Source organism: Hyperolius riggenbachi, chromosome 5, assembly GCF_040937935.1.
Source record: "Hyperolius riggenbachi isolate aHypRig1 chromosome 5, aHypRig1.pri, whole genome shotgun sequence".
NCBI lineage: Eukaryota > Metazoa > Chordata > Amphibia > Anura > Hyperoliidae > Hyperolius > Hyperolius riggenbachi.
Genome location: NC_090650.1, coordinates 276,127,614 through 276,140,462, shown reverse-complemented (window position 1 = coordinate 276,140,462; position 12,849 = coordinate 276,127,614).

Below are 12,849 nucleotides of genomic sequence, written 5' to 3'. Positions count from 1 at the left end.
TGGTTAAGCAAGGAAGTGGCAGGTCTTATGCTCAGATAGTAAAGCATAACAATATCAACACAAATCCTGTTAGAATTCATGATGAAGCTGGTCAATCCTCCAGGAATAGGAGGAATTTGGTGAGGGTTTGTTTTGGGAATGAGGATGGTATTGCCTACACTAGGAAAACTTTCATCCAATTGTTATTGAAGATGGGTTTCAGGGCGGTGGATTTTTATGCTATCTTGGCTCCTGAAAGCCCCCCCTCGTTTTTCGATGTCAGCTTTTTGTCCCCGACAGGTCTGGACACTTTCTGGGAGAAATATGAAAGCACATGGAAAAATAGTGGGGAATGGAAAGGGTTGTCTCCCCAGACGGTGTCCGGATGGTCGTTGGACAAAAAGGTGACGATCGTGGTCCCGAATGAATCCATCCCTGTACATGACCTTTTGGTATGGATAAAAAATTATGGAGTACCTTTAAGTGCTCCAAAAAAGGTGATGGATGAATTCGGGATCTGGGGGGGGCGGTTGGGAGCTGATGATAAGACTGAACAAAGTTGGAAATGTAGTAAAACACATTCCTACATCAGTCTTTATAGGAAGAGATCGAGTGATGGTTTTTTACCAGGGGCAGCCTCGGGTCTGCCATAAGTGTAACTCAAAAAGTCATTTCAGTATCTCCTGTCCAGAGCAAAAGTGTTCACGCTGCCATGAGTTGGGGCATTTGGCAAAGGATTGTAAATTGATTAGATGTAGCATCTGCCTCAAGTTGGGACATCCATATTCCCAGTGCCCTGAGTCATGGTCGAATCTGGACGAGGAGATACACAAAGAAATGGAAAAGATTGTGGTCGAGGAGGATGCTGAGGCTGCCCCTGGTGGAGAGACAACAGGTTCAGAATCCGCCGTCCTGAAGCCCCAGTCTATGGTTCCTCAATTTCTGTCAGTACTGAAAGAACTGCCACCTCCATCTCCACCTCCATCTTTGAGGGTTGTGGCAGGAAAAAGTGAGGTTGCTTCTTCGGGTTCTCCTGTTGAAATAGTGGATTCCGTTGGGCAGGAAAGTGTTATTCCAATTCCTAGCAAGATTGATTCTTCAAAAAAGGAGGAGATACCTTTGGTTGAAGAAAAAAGGGAAGGGGAGGTTGCTGAAAAAAAAAAGGGAGGGAAGGAACTGGTTAAAGGGAAAAGCAAACAAGACATTGAGAAGAAAATTAAAAAAGTAGAAGAATTAAAGCCTCTAAAGGATGTAAAATCAGCAAAAATAAGGAGGCAGGAAAGGAGAAGGGAATTGGCAGGAAAAAAAGCAGCAGAAAATTTTGAGGAACATAGGAAAAAAGGAAATATTACAGTACAAAACAAGTATGAGACATTGAGTGATTCATCAGATAATGTAAATAGTGAAACTGAAATTGATCTCTTTGATGATATTGCTGATGACGTTTCAGTCAAAGAGAGATTGGTGGATATGGAGATATCTTCTTCCAAGGAAGAAGAAAGTGCAGTTTAAGAAAGGTTAAGTAATCTCCTTTTCATTTATTCTGATGGAGGTCCCCCCCCCCCCCCCCTTTGAAACTAGCAACCATTAATGTTGCTAGTATGAGATCTGTAAGTGCTCGTAGGGAAGCCATATTTTTTTCTCGGTCAACTTGATGCCGACATTTTATTTTTGCAAGAGACCAGGCTTCAAACATTGTCTGACATTCATGAAGTCAAGAGGGATTGGCACTTTGGTCCCTCTTATTGGTTTCTTGCGGCTGAGCCTTATACTGGGGTGGCGGTCCTTTTTAAGACAATATGGTAACTTTCCGGCGGGTAAGTGAAATTGAGATGGGGCGAAGTTTGGTCATGGACGTTTCTGTGAGGGGGCAAGATTTGAGGCTGATTAATATCTATGGTCCTCAATCTGAGAGAGAGAGGAAACGCCTCTTCACAGAGATCAAGCCATTCCTGTTCACAGCCCAGGAGGTGGTCTTTGGTGGTGATTTCAATACCATAGTCAGGCTAAGGGACAGGAGAGGTGCCAAGACCCGCCTGGGCTATGATAGTAATTTTTTGAATAATATGGTTAGGGATGCTGGTCTGGTGGATGTACATATAAAGCACATCCCAGATGACACGGGTTTCACTTATTTCTGTGGAGAGCGTAGGAGTAGGATAGATAGGTTTTTTGTTAAGGAGAGCTCTGCTACCTCGTCCCCAGGGGTGCGGGTGGTGGAGTTCTCTGATCACTGTATACTGTCTATGGTGTTGAATGTTTCAGATGTTCCTCCTAAGGGAAGGGGTATTTGGAGACTAAATTCGTTGCTATTGAAGGAAGAAAGTGTAAGACAATCTTTCAGGGATTTTTTTTTCAGGCACAGGTTACTTTGCTGGACTGTTGTGACAGTAGGTCTGAGTGGTGGGAGATGGTTAAAAAGCGGGCAGTAGGTCTTTTCAAGAACCTAGCGAAAAGAAGAGCTTTTGGTAAATATGTTGCCTACCAGAGTCTGAGGCGGAAACTTGAAATCGCTGTCTCGGGGATGGCGATCCCGTAGAGATCGAAAGGATCAATGGTTTGTTGCGCAAGAGTCAGTATGATCGGCATGCTTCTTTGCTTCTGGAAAGGGATTATGGTAAAAATCACTCGCCAGACCCTTATCAGAATTGTAAACAAAGTGTAGCAGTTAAGATCATTTATGGTCTCAAAGATAGTACGGGATCTCTGGTGAAGTCCAGAGCAGGGATTTTGGAAATCGTGAGATCCTTTTATGCAGAACTCTTGGGTAACAGAGCTCTTGATGAAACAGTGATGGAATCTTTCTTGTGTGATATTCCAGGACTGGTGAATTTAGATGTTCCTCTGGCGTTTTTGACGGAAAGAATTTCTGCTGAAGAAGTGGTGAAAGCCATAGAGCAACTTGCTATAAAGAAAACTCCAGGGCCAGATGGCTTGACGGCCGAATTTTATAAGGCTTTTAAAGACATCTTGGCCCCTGAATTGGCAGAGATTTACAATCGCAGCCTTGCAGAAGATGAGCTTCCTCCCTCTATGAGAGAGTCAGCAGTTATTCTTTTATCAAAGGGTAAAGATTCTTCAATGATTGAGAATTGGCGGCCCATCAGCCTTCTCAATGTTGATCGAAAGATTCTGGCTAAAATAATTTTTTGGCGATTAAGCCAGGTGGCAAATATGGTGCTTTCTCGCCAGCAGCACTGTTCTGTCCAGGGGAGAAGTACTCTTTCAGCCGTATTAACAGTCCGGGAGATTCTGGAGAGATGCAGGGCTGCTGGTTGGGGGAAGTACTTGCTGGCGTTGGATCAGGCTAAGGCTTTTGATCGTGTCAATCATAAGTACCTGTGGATGCTTCTTAATAAGTATGGTCTGCCGGGGAGGTTTATTAATTGGCTTAAGGTTTTGTATAAAGGTGCTGAAAGTTTCCCGCTTGTTAATGGTTGGGTTGGACAAAACTTTGAGGTTAGATCTGGGGTGCGGCAGGGGTGTCCTTTGAGTCCCTTACTATATGCTTTTGCCATTGATCCTTTCATAAGAAGGATTGAGGGTGGAGCCTTGTGTGGGGTACCGTCGGGCATTGCTGGAGTATCTCCTCTCAAGGTTGTGGCCTATGCTGATGATGTGACTGTGGTAATCTCTGGGCAGGAGGAGGCAGAAGGTGTTTGTGCGGAGGTTGCCCGTTACTCATTAGCATCAGGCTCCAAGATCAATCAGGATAAATGTGAAGCTTTCTGGATGGGTAAGGAAAATGAGAGCTTCTTGCTTCCGGTCTCTTTTCCAGCACCGAAGGAAAAGATTAAAATACTTGGCATAGAATTTGGCCTGGGTGACTATGGTCATCAAAATTGGGAAAGCAGACTAAAGTGTGCCGAGGTTAAGGTAGTCCGATGGAAAGGTTGGCGATTGACTTTCAGGGAAAGGATTGACATAATTAAAACCTATTTGATTCCAATTATGTTATATGTCAGCTTTGTCTGTATTTTACCAGTGTCTCTTCATACAAGGATCTACAGCTTGTTTTTCCAAATGCTTTGGGGAAATAAGATGAACCTCGTTAAGAGGAATATCACTTATCGATCAAGGCAGAAGGGTGGCTTAGGAATGGTCAACCCAGTGGTTTTCTTTTCTCTGTTATTTATTAAAAACAACTTTGGTAAAATGTATGCGGAGGAACTGGATGGATGGGTATTTTTCAGTCCTGGTTTAAACCTTTCCTCAGACAGTGGGAAGAAGGTGGTTTGGTGAAGAGACTGAGAGCCAGTGATGATTATCTCCTGGCCTATGTTGCACCGTGTCTGAAAGTGTTCCGGCAATAGGAATTGACGAAGGAGGATATTATTTCGATCCCCAGGAAGGCCCTCGTGGAAAGAGTGATTGAGACCTTTTTTCAGGATCCATTGGCCCTGAGAGATTGCCCAAGCCCAATTATGGAGGAGGGATTGCGTTTGCTATGTTCTCCTAGGATTCCTAACAAATTCAGGGATTTGGCTTGGCTTTCTTTTCATGGCAGACTCTTTGTTAGAGGAAATTTGAAGTTCATAGGAGATCGGGATCGTGGTTGTCCTCATGAGGAGTGTGGTGGTATGGAGGAAACCATGGACCATTTCCTTTTGAACTGTTCCTTTAAGAAAGAAGTATATAAACAGGTGGGCGGGGCTTTAGGTATTCCTTTTCTTGAGCGGCTTAGTTACGCGGAGTGGACATATGGTGCATTCAACAACAGGGGGTCATTTAATTTAGACACTTTATATTTAGTTAGCTTAGTGATTCGGTATTACACTTGGAATGCACGGTGTCAAATTACGATTCATCAGAAAGTCCTCCCTGTCCAGGTGGTGGTGCATGGCATTGTTGGTGAGGTTGGGAAAATTCGGGGTCTTGAGGAGAAGAGGTTGAGTCGGGAGGAATGGCGTCTGTTTTGGCAGAACAGCAAACCTCCCTGATTTGGCCAAATCTCCTTGTGGTGAGCTTTTCTATTTCTTTTCACCTAGTTAGAAATTCAAATTCATGGAATGGCTTGCAAACATAGGAGGAGTGAGATTGCTTAGTCTTTCTTACTGATATATGTAAATAGTATAAATAGTGTATAGTGTATATAGTGTATTAAGATACTGAAGTCAAGTGGCTGAAAATTAAGTTATTTGGTTCTTGAGTTTTCTTCCTTTCAGGGAAATGGACTTGATATGGACTGAATATTAAGCTATTTGAGGCGAGAGGCCTAATATTTGTCAGTATATTTATTTTGGTTACTTTCATAATTTTGTATAAAATGAGTTGCGGTATTCTTTAATAAAGAATTACTATGCATTGCCTGCTGTCAGTGCCACACATCACTCCACCTCCTCCTCCTGCTGCTGTTGTATTTATCCTGCTGCTGTCAGTGGTCCCACCGCCAGGGTCCACACTATTCATTGCCTGCTGTCAGTGCCACACGTCACTCCACCTCCTCCTCCTGCTGCTGTTGTATTTATCCTGCTGCTGTCAGTGGTCCCACCGCCAGGGTCTACACTATGCATTGCCTGCTGTCAGTGCCACACGTCACTCCACCTCCTCCTCCTGCTGCTGTTGTATTTATCCTGCTGCTGTCAGTGGTCCCACCGCCAGGGTCCACACTATACATTGCCTGCTGCCAGTGCCACACGTCACTCCTCCTCCTCCTCCTGCTGTTGTATTTATCCTGCTGCTGTCAGTGGTCCCACCGCCAGGGTCCACACTATGCATTGCCTGCTGCCATTGCCACATGTCACTCCTCCTCCTACTGCTGCTGTTGTATTTATCCTGCTGCTGTCAGTGGTCCCACCGCCAGGGTCCACACTATGCATTGCCTGCTGCCAGTGCCACATGTCACTCCTCCTCCTACTGCTGCTGTTGTATTTATCCTGCTGCTGTCAGTGGTCCCACCGCCAGGGTCCACACTATGCATTGCCTGCTGCCAGTGCCACATGTCACTCCTCCTCCTACTGCTGTTGTATTTATCCTGCTGCTGTCAGTGGTCCCACCGCCAGGGTCTACACTATGCATTGCCTGCTGCCATTGCCACATGTCACTCCTCCTCCTACTGCTGCTGTTGTATTTATCCTGCTGCTGTCAGTGGTCCCACCGCCAGGGTCCACACTATGCATTGCCTGCTGCCAGTGCCACACGTCACTCCTTCTCCTCCTGCTGCTGCTGTTGTATTTATCCTGCTGCTGTCAGTGGTCCCACCGCCAGGGTCCACACTATGCATTGCCTGCTGTCAGTGCCACACGTCACTCCACCTCCTCCTGCTGCTGTTGTATTTATCCTGCTGCTGTCAGTGGTCCCACCGCCAGGGTGCACACTATACATTGCCTGCTGCCAGTGCCACATGTCACTCCTTCTCCTACTGCTGCTGTTTTATTTATCCTGCTGCTGTCAGTGGTCCCACCGCCAGGGTCCACACTATGCATTGCCTGCTGCCAGTGCCACACGTCACTCCTCCTCCTGCTGTTGTATTTATCCTGCTGCTGTCAGTGGTCCCACCGCCAGGGTCCACACTATGCATTGCCTGCTGTCAGTGCCACACAACACTCCACCTCCTCCTCCTGTTGTATTTATCCTGCTGCTGTCAGTGGTCCCACCGCCAGGGTCCACACTATGCATTGCCTGCTGTCAGTGCCACACATCACTCCACCTCCTCCTCCTGCTGCTGTTGTATTTATCCTGCTGCTGTCAGTGGTCCCACCGCCCGGGTCCACACTATACATTGCCTGCTGCCAGTGCCACACGTCACTCCACCTCCTCCTCCTGCTGCTGTTGTATTTATCATGCTGCTGTCAGTGGTCCCACCGCCAGGGTCCACACTATGCATTGCCTGCTGTCAGTGCCACACGTCACTCCACCTCCTCCTCCTGTTGTATTTATCCTGCTGCTGTCAGTGGTCCCACCGCCAGGGTCCACACTATGCATTGCCTGCTGCCAGTGCCACACGTCACTCCTCCTCCTCCTGCTGTTGTATTTATCCTGCTGCTGTCAGTGGTCCCACCGCCAGGCAGTGGTGCTCACCGCCAGGTCGTGATCACGCTTACGCGTGGATTCACGACCATTTTGACGCATTCCGCCTCGGACACGCTAAGCCGTGAATAGATTTTCAACCACGAAAATCTGCTTCGGCTTCGCGTGAATGCGAACAGAAATCCGCATTCACGCTCGTGAAACCCGGCGCTGAAGTCGTGGTTAGCGGAAATGCATCAAACTATGCGGAAGTGACAAATTGCAGGCCAATCAGAGGGCCCCAGCCAGGCCCTAGCAACCAATCACAGGAGGGGAGCTATGCCCTCCCCTCCTGAATATAAAGCGGTGGCCATGATGGAAAAGCTCTGTCCTTGCTAGACTGTGGTGCTGAGAGGATTATCTCCAGGCCATTGTTATTTGAGCAAGTGCATTTATTGTGTTAAAAACAAAGCGTTTTTTTTTTTTCCTAACACTGCTCTTATACTGTACACAGTTAGCTAGTCAGTGAGTGATTGCTGTAGTTAGTTGTAGTCAGTGTAGTGTAGTGGGAGTGTGGGAGTCTAGTGATTATTTAACTGTGTGTAGTGCAGGGATGCTCAACTTCGGATTCGGGAGATACCCGGATAGTTGCTATCCGGATATCTCCCAGTAAACCTGAGCAGCTGGGCGGGGGGGGGGGGGGGGGGGGGGGGTCAAGCTTACCTGTCTGACGTCTTCTTCGGTCCGTCCCTCGGCACCTCCTACGATGCGTTCCACGCAGCGGTCCTGTGACTACAAACACTTCCTCCTTCCGGGTTGAAGGAGGAAGTGTCTGTAGTCACGTGACGCGCGTGGAACGCATCGTAGGAGGCACCGAGGGACGGACCGAAGAAGACGTCAGACAGGTAAGCTTGACCCCCCCGCCCAGCCGCACAGGTTTACTGGGCTGTTCATTCATTCTGTCATCTCATTACACACTTGTATATTATTTCAGTGACAGTTATACACTTCACTTGTACTATTTGCAGGCAGCCAGTCACACCGCCGGCACCGCCACTCTCTGCCAGCGCTGTTCATTCATTCTGTCAGTGACCTTGTGCCGTGCCCAGTGCCCACTGCTCGCTCGCTGGCATATAAGCATCTCATTACACAGTGTGACATCCTTGTGTGCCCACTGCATCCTTCAGTGACCTAGTTGTATATCCAGTGCCCACTGCTGTGCCCACTGCATCCTTCAGTGACCTTGTACTGTGCCCACTGCATCCTTCAGTGACCTAGTTGTATATCCAGTGCCCACTGCTGTGCCCACTGCATCCTTCAGTGACCTTGTACTGTGCCCACTGCATCCTTCAGTGACCTAGTTGTATATCCAGTGCCCACTGCTGTGCCCACTGCATCCTTCCGTGACCTTGTACTGTGCCCACTGCATCCTTCAGTGACCTAGTTGTATATCCAGTGCCCACTGCTGTGCCCACTGCATCCTTCAGTGACCTTGTACTGTGCCCACTGCATCCTTCAGTGACCTAGTTGTATATCCAGTGCCCACTGCTGTGCCCACTGCATCCTTCAGTGACCTTGTACTGTGCCCACTGCATCCTTCAGTGACCTAGTTGTATATCCAGTGCCCACTGCTGTGCCCACTGCATCCTTCAGTGACCTTGTACTGTGGCCACTGCATCCTTCAGTGACCTAGTTGTATATCCAGTGCCCACTGCTGTGCCCACTGCATCCTTCAGTGACCTTGTACTGCGCCCACTGCATCCTTCAGTGACCTAGTTGTATATCCAGTGCCCACTGCTGTGCCCACTGCATCCTTCAGTGACCTTGTACTGCGCCCACTGCATCCTTCAGTGACCTAGTTGTATATCCAGTGCCCACTGCTGTGCCCACTGCATCCTTCAGTGACCTTGTACTGTGCCCACTGCATCCTTCAGTGACCTAGTTGTATATCCAGTGCCCACTGCTGTGCCCATTGCATCCTTCAGTGACCTTGTACTGTGCCCACTGCATCCTTCAGTGACCTAGTTGTATATCCAGTGCCCACTGCTGTGCCCACTGCATCCTTCAGTGACCTTGTACTGTGCCCACTGCATCCTTCAGTGACCTAGTTGTATATCCAGTGCCCACTGCTGTGCCCACTGCATCCTTCAGTGACCTTGTACTGTGCCCACTGCATCCTTCAGTGACCTAGTTGTATATCCAGTGCCCACTGCTGTGCCCACTGCATCCTTCAGAGACCTTGTACTGTGCCCACTGCATCCTTCAGTGACCTAGTTGTATATCCAGTGCCCACTGCTGTGCCCACTGCATCCTTCAGTGACCTTGTACTGTGCCCACTGCATCCTTCAGTGACCTAGTTGTATATCCAGTGCCCACTGCTGTGCCCACTGCATCCTTCAGAGACCTTGTACTGTGCCCACTGCATCCTTCAGTGACCTAGTTGTATATCCAGTGCCCACTGCTGTGCCCACTGCATCCTTCAGTGACCTTGTACTGTGCCCACTGCATCCTTCAGTGCCGTTGTACTGTGCCTGGTGCATCCTTCAGTGACCTTGTACTGTGCCCAGTGCATCCAGTGATTCATTACTAGCAACATGTCTGGCAGGGTTTCGCGGGGTGAGAGGAAAGGGAGTTCAATTGCCTCAGCCACTTCTGGGACTGCTCCACGTCCAGGGAGAGGACGCCCAGCTGTACGTGGTCGTGATGCAGCAGAAAAGGGGGCAGCAAAGCCTGGGCCGAGTCAGCGGACGCCATTGTCCAAATATTTTAAAATCTCTGGTCCCCGTGTGGTGGTTGAGCAAATGGAACCTGACGTACTCATGGACATCATGACTTCCTCCCAGACCTCTACTGTGAGCACCACTCCAAGCAGCAGCAGCAGCAGCAGCCAACGTCCCACGCTTGTTGTGACATCCACCCCAGCACCCACTGGTCAGCAGCCCTCCCAGGATGACAGCGTTCTGTCCCTCAGTCCGGCATCTGGGAACCTGCTGATGCAAGAAGCTCAGGACTTACTGGGGACTGATGTGGCAGAGATTGAGATCGGGCCACAATCACAAGCGTTGTTGAGTTCTGGTGATGAAGAAGAGGGGTCTGTGTCTGGGGATGTAGGGACAGAAGAGGAGGCGGGGGAGTCAGAGGAAGAGCTGGATTATGATGATGCTGCTGCTGATGACGACGTTGTGGACCCTAACTATGCGCAGCCTGCTGCGTCCAGGGAAGAATTGTCAGAGCAGGATGACGAGTCACCTCGGCCTAGGCAAGGATATCGCCATATGTCAGGCAGGGGCAGGGGCATCGGCAGCAGTGGGCGTGGAGGAAGTAGACAGGACACTGCTTCAGCCGGCACCACCACCATGCAACCCCCGGCAACTACTACCACACATTGTTCCGCTGCACCCTCTGCTAGTGGGGGACGCAGTAAATTAAAGTCACCAGTGTGGGATTGCTTTGACGAATGTACTGATGACAAAAGGTATGCGGTGTGCAGGTTATGCAGCAAAAGATTGAGCCGTGGGAAAAGTCTGAGCAAGATGGGTACCTCATCCCTCCAGGGCCACCTGAGAAGCCGCCACTGCCGCGAGTATGCGGAGTTTAAGAGGAAGCAGGCACTGCTGGCAGAGGTTCCTGAGAGCAGAAGGCCCACCAGCGCAGCAGCATCATCCCTCCCTCAGGGTCGTGAATCCCCCACAGCAGCAGCAGTAGTAGCACGCAAGCGCTCTTCCACCTCGGCTACTCAGGACACAGACATTGAGGCTGGCAGCCAGTGGTCGTCTCTCTCCTCTGTCTCCCCTGCATCCCAGCGTCGTCAGACCCTGCTGAGCGACACCTTTCAGGGTCTGAGCAAGCCTCTGCCTCCAAGCCACAGGCGGATCCGCAAACTAAATGGCTTGCTGGCCCGGGCCATGGCATCACAGCTGCTTCCCTACTCCCTGGTGCAGGAGGGGAGCGCCATGCGGACGCTGCTCCAATTTGGCATCCCCGAGTGGCAAGTCCCCAGTCGCCACTATTTCAGCAGGAGCGCGATCCCAGCACTCCACAAGTTTGCGGTGGAAAACGTGGCCCGTTCCCTGGACTACTCTGTGGGCAAGCGGGTCCACGTGACCATGGACTCGTGGAGTAGCAGATTTGGGACAGGTCGCTACCTGTCCTTTACGGCCCACTGGGTGACACTGATGGAAGGGAGGGAGGACAAGAGTGCATCAGCCCAGCTAGTGGTGCCACCACGCGGGATCAGGGGGGATGCAGAAGGGTCCTGTCACGACACTCCCTCTGCACCCGGAAAGCAAGCCCGCCTCGGCAGCAGCAGCGCCAAGCCTCGGCACTGCCAAGCCCTTTTAAAATTGGTGACCCTGGGGAAGGAGAGGCTTACGGCCACCAACGTCCTGGCCGCCCTCAGGAAGCAGGAGCGGAGGTGGCTGACCCCCAGAGGCCTGTAAGTGGGGTATGTGGCAGCCGATAACGGGGCCAACCTGGTGGCAGCAGTGCAGCAGGGAAACCTCCAGTACATTCCCTGCTTGGCCCACGTGCTCAATCTTGTGGTGCAGCGCTTCTTGCGCACCTACCAGGGGATGAGCGAGCTGCTGCAGGATGCCCGGGCGGTGGTACGCTTTTTCCGCCTGTCAGCCACTGCCTCTGCACTCTTGTCCACCTTACAGCAGCAGTATGGAAGGCCACAACACCGGCTGATCATCGACATGCCAGTTCGCTGGAATTCGACTCTGGCCATGTTGGAGCGGCTGTGTCAGCACAGGCTGGCTCTTAGGGCCTACATGCTAGACCCAAGTGTCCCCAGCAACCAGCAAGTCCCCATGATTACTGCCACTTAGTGGACACTGATGCAGCAAGTATGCCTGGTGCTGAGTCCCTTCCTGGAGGCAACCAAGATGGTCAGTGAGGAGCGGGCCTCTGTGTGCCAGTGGGTGCCCTTGGTTTGTCTACTGGAGCAGGCAATGGACAATTTAATTGAGCGTGGGGATGAAGCCCTGAGGCAGTTGGAAGAACAGGAGCAGATGGCAGCACAGTCCAGCTCAGAGGAGGGCTCACAGCAGGTAGTGGAAGAGTTGGAGGTCCCTAACCTGAATGAGGAGGAGGAGGAGCAGAGTGCAGCAGGCATTGTACGTGGATGGCGGTTTGAGGAGGACAACGACATGGCACAGGAAGAGGACAGGCATGCGTTATGGAACAATGGCGAGGACGAGGAAGATCTTGCTGGCAGGGCCCACTTGTTTCCCATGGCTGTGCACATGTTGCGCTGCCTTCGCAGGGACCCCCGGGTGATCCAGATGCATTCAAGGGAGGACATCTGGATTACCTTGATGCTTGATCCCCGTCTGAAGGGGAAGCTGGGAGACTTAATGACGCCATCCACCACCGAGCAACGCACAAGGGAGTTAAAGGAGGCCCTTGTGCGCAGACTACTGGAAGCATTCCCCCAGCCTTCCACCCCCACTGTAACTGCTCTGCCAAGCCAGCAAGAGGTGCCTGCCATTGCCACCAGCAGCACAACAACAACCACCAGCAGCAGCAGCAGCAACTGGCGCCCCGGAGACCTGAAGAGCCTAAGCAAGAGCCTGTATGCAGTGCAGCAGCCCAGAACAGAGGTGCCCGCCACAGCATCCACCACCAACCATCACAAGCAACGACTGACCACCATGGTGTCTGACTATATGGGGTCATCCAGCAGGCTCAATGACACCGACAGCCCCATGGACCCCTTGGAGTACTGGGTCAAGAGACTGGACATCTGGAGCGAGCTTTCCCAGTACGCCCTGGAACTCCTATCCTGCCCTCCTTCCAGTGTCCTCTCAGAGAGATGCTTTAGTGCGGCCGGTGGCGTGGTCACAGAGAAGCGCTCTCGGCTCTCCCACGCCTCTGTGGACAAACTCACCTTCCTGAAAATCAACCAGGCTTGGGTGGAAG